Here is a 9,205-nt window from a genome sequence, read left to right as displayed (position 1 = left end):
GGAGATATAATAAAGCACACGGAGTTAGCTTTCACTGTTATGCTGATGATACTCAACTTTATATTTCCTCGAAGCCTCATGAAACACAGCAGTTCCATCGAATAATGGAATGCATAGTCGATATAAAAAACTGGATGAGTAACAACTTTTTATTACTGAACTCGGACAAAACAGAAGTGTTACTTATTGGACCGAAAACTGCTATACGTAACAACCAAGAATACTGCTTAACTATTGACGGATTTTCCATAAAACCCTCGTCGTCAGCTAGGAATCTTGCTGTTCTATTCGATAGTAATCTGTCATTTGAGAGCCACGTCGCCAACACTTGTAAAATTGCATTTTTCTATTTTAAGAATATATCTAAACTACGTCATATGCTTATACCATGGTGTTGGGCTGCCATGTTTAGTCTTCTTTAAACGTAGAGGCGCAACTGTGTCCGAGCATTTCCGAGAAGGTGGAGTTAAGATTTTCAATGGTAATGTCAAGATCTTCAACGTTATTTCTCATGCTAGAGATTTGAGAGACGTCAGGCAGATTATCGAGAGATGCATCTTTGGTAGTTGGAAGTTATTGTTGTACCTTCAGACCGCCCACTTGGATCAGCTTATGAGAATCCGGTCTACACAATCCGGCCCTATAAATCTGGACAAGGTCTACAATCAATGGAAAGGAGACAAGGACAGACAGGAAAGGGTTTAAGGTAGGTTTCTTTATTAATAAATAAATAAATACATAAAGAAATAACAGTATAGTAAAAACACATTATAAAAGTCACTTAAGGTGTTTGACTTGGACATGGACAGTATTAATCAGTTATTAGGTTATTAATGTTAGGTTACTATGGGCAGTCGTGGCCTAATGGTTAGAGAGTCGGACTCGTGACCAGAAGGTTGCGGTTCGATTCCCAGGGCCGGCGGGTAATGACTGAGGTGCCCTTGAGCAAGGCACCTTACCCCTACTTGCTCCCCGGGCGCTGCAGTGATAGCTGCCCACTGCTCCAGGTGTACGTGTGTTCACTACTCTCTGGATGGGTTAAATGCAGAGGTCACATTTCGGGTATGGGTCACCATATCTGACTAATAGGTCACTTTCACTTTCAAGTTCTTTAATCACTAAAGTAAAACTAGACCCTACACTGTTTTTATTAATATGGTGCATCTTTCTTTTTAGATGCTGTTTTAGGAGAGGTTCTAATCTCCACAGACCTGCCAGTCAAGAAAGGACTAAAGAGGTAGGTTATAACAGTATAGTAATAATACATTGTATAATGCACTTCGACAGTATTTTTAATATTTACTGAGATAGCTATTTCAATATAACTCTAAATATTATGTTTAAATAGTTATTAATTAGCTCATTAAAGCTTAAAATTTTGCAACTAACAAAATTCTATAACAAGTTCTATAATCATTGAAGTAAAACTATACTGTTTTTATTATTGTTGTGCATCTTTGTTTTTAGATGCTGTTTTGGGAGAGGTTCTAATCTTCACAGACCTGCACATTCAAGAAAGGACTGAAGAAGCAATATTTTGTGTGTATATGGTTTAAATGAAATGTGGTTTAATAAAATGTGTTTGGATAAAAATACTGTAATGTCATATTATTATTAGCTACACTGAATTTTGTTAACAAGGGAAGGGACTATTAATATAAGGGGCTAAGCAATCTACCAAACTATAGCCTATTAACATGAACCTCTTGTGTAGACTGTGTGGTCACTGAAGATGTTTGCTCAGGTTGCTCACAGCTTTAAAATTTGCCCTCAGAGAAAACATTTGCTGTAAAAAATTAGAGGGAACATTGCATGTGACAATACACTACAAATTTTCTGTACAAACAAAGTCGCTAAGCCGTAACTACACTTGGTGGTGACATTATTATCAAACTGAGGTTACCAGTTATGCCTTCTCAATTGTACAGCGTTTTTACGCGGTTTTGAAAATGTTTTCTTTGCCAAATGCTAACAAGCTAGCTGCAGTGCTTTACAACTTATACACAATCACGTATGTCATTATGTTCACCGACTTGGTAGTTAGCAAAAACAGCACTTCGTTAAAAAACAATACTTACGGTGCACAGTTCACGTTTTCGTTGAGATGTATCTCTGATGGATGCGTGACCATGTTTCCCGCCAGCGGCCGAAGCATGATGATGGATCTGTGTGGATAGGAAACCTGTGGACAAGATGTCCTGACAGGCTGGAGTTTGTGCAACCTTCACAAACACAATAATTGACCATGACGATGATAATTTAAAATTTAAAATACAATAACTAGCTAAAACACACTAACTCACTACAGCTAATACCAACCTACTCTGCTCTGAGCCAAGGCAAAGCGCGGCAAACTTCTCCCTCTCTTGACGTCAAATGACGCGATGTTGAAAAAAAGCCGTTTTTGAAGACTGTCAAAGAAACTAGGCTTGTTCGACTTGATGCGGCGCCGAAGAACCGACATGAGGATGACATCAAAGTACCGCGAGAGCGATTCGAAAAACGATAAATAGTTTGCTTTCGAATCGCTCTCGCGGTACTTTGATGTCATCCGTCTGTCGGATCTTGCGGCGCCGCATGAAGTCGAACAAGCCTACTGTCACTTCTTCTACTAAATTTGTACCCTCGTGTCTTGAAAAACATCTTAAATCCGGCATTAACTTTTCATATGGTATTTTTTATACAAGGTTATATATTCATTTAAAAAAAGGTAACCTGCAAGATGCACTTTAAGGTAATTAACAAAACACAAAAATATTAAATCAAGAGCGGAGAGGCATGGGGATGGGGGTGTTGTGTGATATTCAGTTCCCTGTGAAAAACTGTTCCAGCGGGCGTGGTTTATATGAATATTCATAGGTTCGCTCCGTGATGGGCGTGGCCATTTGACTGAAGAAACAAGCGAATGGACTGGAAGTTGTTGTTTCCCAGCGCTAATTTCACGAGTTATGTGGATAAGGTAATAACGCTGAATGGTTATACGCTTCATTAATATGTACAACTGTTCATATTCTTCACATAATAGACTAAAATGCTTTGCTTTGCACGTGCCTTATCAGAACTCTTCATCACGGCTACATAACATCGTTTTGCGTTGATAATACTAATAATACTAATATTTATCTTGTTCCTTATTGTTTTTATCGTGTCTTTTGTTGTGAATGCTGTTGGTGTTTTAAAAGAAGGCATGCGCTGCTATGTTACCAACTGCTTGTTCAAATAAAGGTTTTTAAATGTTCTCTGGTGGTGTTGTTTTGTACCTCTTGCCAGCTTATAAATGCTTGAAGTCGTAAAAGAGCCTTATTAAAAACATCCTTTGCCATCAGTCGACGGGCCATTTCTAATTCATTCAGATTGTAAGTATCTTATAACTAATTGGGTAAAGAAATGTCCTCACATTTACTGGTAAAATAAACACTAAATAAATACCATGAAACGCTGAGAAGTTGAGAGATGATGTTCACTGGCGTTTTTTTTAAAGCTGGCATGAGAAGGTTGTGCTGGTAGTGCCTTAAACCACAGTCACACACACACACGGTTTCAACATTTCATTTTTTATTCATTATAAATTCAAGAAACGTATTTCACACCATATGCTTAACATAATGATTGTTCTCGGTTTGTGTTTATACCCAAGTCCCTTAAATCTGTACGTGTAAGAAAATACATAATAAAAATACATTTAAAGCAAGTTGAACAATACAAAAAAAAGTTAAATGTGGAAAGAAAAAGCATATATATTATAAAGTTTGGCAATGTGTTCCTTATTCCCCACTGAATGCATACACATTGAGCATTTAGGCTAATTATATTGTAACATTTTAATTAATTAATGGGCTAATTAATACAATTGCAAATCATCCAATATTGCATGAGCTGGTTTTGAATTAAATACTTAAGGGGTCTTTGATAAATAAGTCTCTCCATGTACCAACAATTTTGCTGTCTGATTGCAAAAATGGATAGAACAACTGTTCAGTTATTGTTTGATTTAAAAATCAGATGTCTTACCTGATGGATTATCAAAAAAAAGTATGTACTTTTGAGAAAGGCAAAAAACTTCATGATCAAAGGTGAGTGGGGCATGGTGGAAGTTCCTAAGTAGAGCTTGGTTTGGTGAGAGTTCAGGCCTGTTAAGATAATTTAATGAACACAACTGCTTTTAGATTAAGTTTTGTACTACATAAGAAGACGGGAAGAAGGAGGTTTGGCAAAAGTGGTATGCTGCCGAGAGGAGGCCAAAAAGGTTTTTAACGAATTCCACAGCAGTCCGATTGGGGCATTTCAGTGGTGGACGAAGTACACAACTTCCTTACTTGAGTGAAAGTACAGATACTACTGGTCAAATATTACTCCACTACAAGTAAAAGTTGCAAAGACAGATTCTTACTTAAGTAAAAGTACAGAAGTACGTGCTTTTAAAAGTACTCAAGTATTAAAAGTAAATTTACTTTATGTCAGCTGTGCATTGTTTTATTGTCGTATACCTTATGCCTCTGAAGCAACCTACTGAATACACTGAGCAGCTCACAGTATCAGTTGTATTAAAGGAGTAGTTCAATTCAAAATTTGCCCCCATTGATTTTTATTCCTACTATGGAAAGTCAATGGGGGCAAATTTTGCAGTGAGCAACTCCTTTAAGAGCTTTATATGTTTAGCACATATGTTACCCTGGATCACAAAACCAGTCTTAGGTAGCATGGGAACATTTTTAGTAAAAGACAAAAATACATTGTGTGGGTCAAAATTATCAATTTTTCTTTTATGCCAAAAATCATTAGGATATTAAGTAAAGATCATGTTCCATGAAGATATTTTGTAAATTTGCTACCTTAAATATATAAAAACTTTATTTTTGTGAGTGGATGGTCTGCCACAGTGCCCCTGATTAACAAATTCAAAGGCAATTTTCTCAATATTTTGATTTTTTTGCGCTCTCAGATTCCAGAGTTTTAAACGGTTGTATCTCAGCCAGATATTGTCCTATTCTAACAACTCATATATCTACAGTATAGACAGTTTATTTACTCAGCTTTTATGGTGGTTTTTCTAGACATATTATTGACTTTTCTTATATTCTAAATAAATATATTACTGAGTTTTCTTATATACAGTAAAATAGTTTTCTTATATAAAAGAATACATTTAAAGGTAGTTATAGAGTTCATGTACTTCTCTGATCTTAACAAGGGCTACGGGACTCATGTATGAGTTTGAGAACTTGAACACCTTTGTACACACCAAATATCTTATCACGAACTGCACGTACACCACACACACTTTTGTAGAGAAGTTTAATTAAAAACGCTGGGTTGCTTATTCTTACGCTAAACAATGAGCTCATTTTTAATAAAACCACACACTTTTTGTAGAGGAGTTTAACTTATCGCATACAGCCAAGGATGCTGGGGAGCTCATTATCACTAAACCATGAGTTCATTTTTTAAAACTAATGTTGAATCATGTATCGTCCGAAAAGCCCCCGGAAAGGTGTCAAGATTAAGAGCACATGATATATGTATGTGTTGATTGAGAGGCGCTCCCTACGATTAAATCCTAATATGGTAGGCCGGAAATATAACTGTAACGTGAAATGTAACTGTAGCGAGTGATAAGGGGATGGACTAATAAAAATAAGTGATGTCATGTAAAACCTGGTTGATAGAAGATGATGTCAGGTAAAACATGATTGGTTTGAACTAGTGTTGTCAAAAATATCGATATTTCGATAAGTATGGATACTGAAGAATCTGAAACGGTTCCAATACCCATGTCCCACGTATCGATATCAGCTGTGCATTCCCGCTCTCTTTCTCTTTTCCGACAGTGAGTTAACACACACTGCACGTGAAAGCATAACAACAGAGCACCGCCTCCTCTACTTGACTCGTTTGTGGCAGTTAAATCGTGTTTATGTTAGAAAAGATGGCCAGTCTCAGTAACACATCTGGCGTGGTGCACGCTTCCCGTGTTTACCATAGCGATCCATGTATGTGCGCTGATCAATAATTTTATCCACTCGTTTCATTCGCCCTGGTTACATGTTGTTTATGTTAGTACAGAGTCTCCGCAACAGTTCTCATGTTTAATGCACGCGTTTCTGTCTTTATGTGCGCTCATCAATGATTTCATTCACTCGTCTCGTTCGCTCCGGTTAATTTGATGTTTGAAATAATGCTGGTGAGGGTAAAGTCTCCGCAACAGTTCTCGCATGTGATACACGTTTGCACTCCAGTGTTTACCATAGCGCTCTATGTATGTGCGCTGTTCAATGATTTCATCCATTCGTCTCGTTCGCTCCGGTTAATTTGATGTTTTAAATAATGCTGGTGCGGGTAAAGTCTCCGCAACAGTTCTCGCGTGTGATACACGTTTGCACTCCAGTGTTTACCATAGCGCTCAATGTATGTGCGCTGTTCAATGATTTCATCCACTCGTCTCGTTCGCTCCGGTTAAAAGTTGTTCATGTTAAAGATGTCCAGTGCGGAGTCTCTGCAATAGTTCTTGCGTTTAAGTTTGCGTTTCTGTCTATATGTGCGCTGATCAGTGATTACAGTATGGGCCTATGTGAATAAAAGCCAATTTAACCAAATAAAAATGTAGGCTATTAACTAACATTAACGAACAATGAATGAGCAATACATTTGTTCAAGTATTTATTAATCTCTTTTAAATGTTAGTTAAAAAATACAACTATTTATGTAAGCTCCCCTGTTGAAAAATCCAGTATATGCTGGGTAAGGTATGTTTTGATCGATGCTGGTTTGATCTTAAACCAGCTAAGAACCATCTTAAGTCAGCATATGACCATCTTAAACCAGCACATGAACAGTTTAAACTAGCACAAACCAGCAAACCAGCATCAAAACATACCAAACCAGCATATAGGCTGGTTTTTTCAACAGGGTCTGGTCCATTAATACTGACAAATACAACTTTGATTTTAAATAGTAAATGTATTCATAAAATTAACATTAGATTAACAATTAATAAATAATGTAAAAATATATACCTCATTGTCTAGTCTTGTTCAATTTAACTTCAAATAAAAATTAAAAAGGCCTATATTGCTATTGCTAGGGCCTTATTGTATGGCAGTTTTTCCCGTGGTATCGAAAATGGTATCGAATATCGATATTTTTTTAGGTATTGAATCGAAGTTAGAAATTCCAGTATCGTGACAACACTAGTACAGTGTTTCTGTAATAATATAGATGCAGATCAAACGTTGGTACAGGATCAGTATCAGCGGTCCAGAAAAAATATTGTATGTACTCAGTCTTTAAAAATTGTATTTATCCATAATGATCTACATTGAGACTTTTCAGTTCTTATCCTTTATGTTTAAATTTGCTAAATGGAAAGTTACATCAAATAATTGTTTCGAAATGTTTAGTTTGATGTATCCTGTATTATCATTTAGCCTAATTATCTTCATTAGCCCCCTAGGCCTATATGTATTCATGAGCAGTGTTTTTTATTTTGTATATTCCCTTACCAGTTTTAGCAGCAATTTACCAGTAACATAGCCCTAGGCTATATGTATTCAGACAGTGTTCTTTATGTATATTCCCTACCAGTTTTAGAGCAATTACAGTAAGTAGTAAAGTGTAGAAGCATGTGTTTGTTGTGTATTTATTACCATTTGTATTACCATAATTTAACTACAAACATAAACTATAGCTAGTATAATGAAACTATGGTATGTTTAGTTGCTGTGGTTTTACTAAAGATTATTAATTGAGTATGGTTCCTATATATAGAAAATGGTAAATTTGTGGATACTGTGGTTTTACTGCAAATACCATCCCTGCTGAAAAAAAACAATGAATTTTTGAATTAGAATGAGATTTTTAAATTAATTCCTCTTTGTAGTGTGTTTGGGTATGGGAGCAAATCCTGCCAAATTTAAATAAATAAATTAAACGATGAAAATGAAAACCAGATTAGCAATTTCATTATACACAACTGCGCGCACAATATGTGCCAAAATGAAAAATAAAATGAAATGATTTTATTTTCATTTTCGTTTTTACACTGACAATGCGTTGTCCCTGTCAAATTGAAAAAGAAAATGCAATTTGTGATTTGACATTTAATTTTCACTAAAATCTCGAGGCAAGACTGCCAATATGAAAATGAAAAGGCAAATGTGAAAAAGAAATTGCAAAAACATTTTTTACAAAGGTTTTTATTAATGTTCACGCAATAATACTGACACAATTCTAATTAAAATGTAAAGTTTGATTTTCATTTAGTTTTCTCCTCTCTTTCATTTCATTTTCGTTTTCGTTTTCTTTTTCTTGTTCAAAGTCATGCAAATTACATGTTAATCAGTGGGTGTGGATGAGCGTCTGCATTACTGGTAACGCCCACAAAAACGTCATATCCATTTATTCGAACAAACGTGTGTAGACTTTGTCAGGCACCACTTGGCCTTAGCTCTTTGTAATGATCACGATGACTGTGCCTGGTGCAATACCGAAAAGTTGTAGTGTGGTGTTCTGCATCTCTGATAAGTTAACAGACGTCTGAACAGACGAACAAACTACAGCATTGGAGAGCGTGTATCTCTAGCGTGCCCTGAAACATGCGGAGCGCGATTGTCCCCACTCCGCCGCTGACCTGCGCTCAAACTGTACATAGTATCGGGAAGGCTATTCCAGAGTTTAGGTGCTACGTATGAGAAAGCTCTACCCCCTTTGGTGGATTTAGTTATTCTAGGTTAGTTATCAAAAGTCTGGAGTTTTGAGATCTTAGAGAGCGTGATGGGTTGTAGTGTGGTAGAAGCTCTGTTAAGTAGGTAGGGGCTAAACCGTTTAGGACTTTATAAGTAACTTAAAAGAACTTTAAAGTCAATACGATACTTAATGGGTAACCAGTGAAGAATTGACAACATTGGGGTTATATGATCGTATTTTCTGGACCTGGTTAGAACTCTGGCAGCTGCATTCTGAACTAACTGTAGTTTGTTTATTGATGATGCAGGACAACCACTAAGTAGTGTATTACAGTAGTCAAGTCTTGATGTCACAAATGCATGAATAAGCTTCTCTGCGTCAGCCACACATAGTCTGGAGTTTTGAGATCTTAGAGAGCGTGATGGGTTGTAGTGTGGTGGAAGCTCTGTTATGTAGGTAGGGGCTAAACCGTTTAAGGCTTTATAAGTCATTAATCGCTCTTCAAAGAGAAGAAAATATGATG

The sequence above is a fragment of the Triplophysa rosa genome, linkage group LG16 (assembly GCF_024868665.1).
Source record: "Triplophysa rosa linkage group LG16, Trosa_1v2, whole genome shotgun sequence".
In the NCBI taxonomy this organism is placed as follows: Eukaryota; Metazoa; Chordata; class Actinopteri; order Cypriniformes; family Nemacheilidae; genus Triplophysa; species Triplophysa rosa.
Note: the sequence above shows the minus strand (reverse complement) of the source record.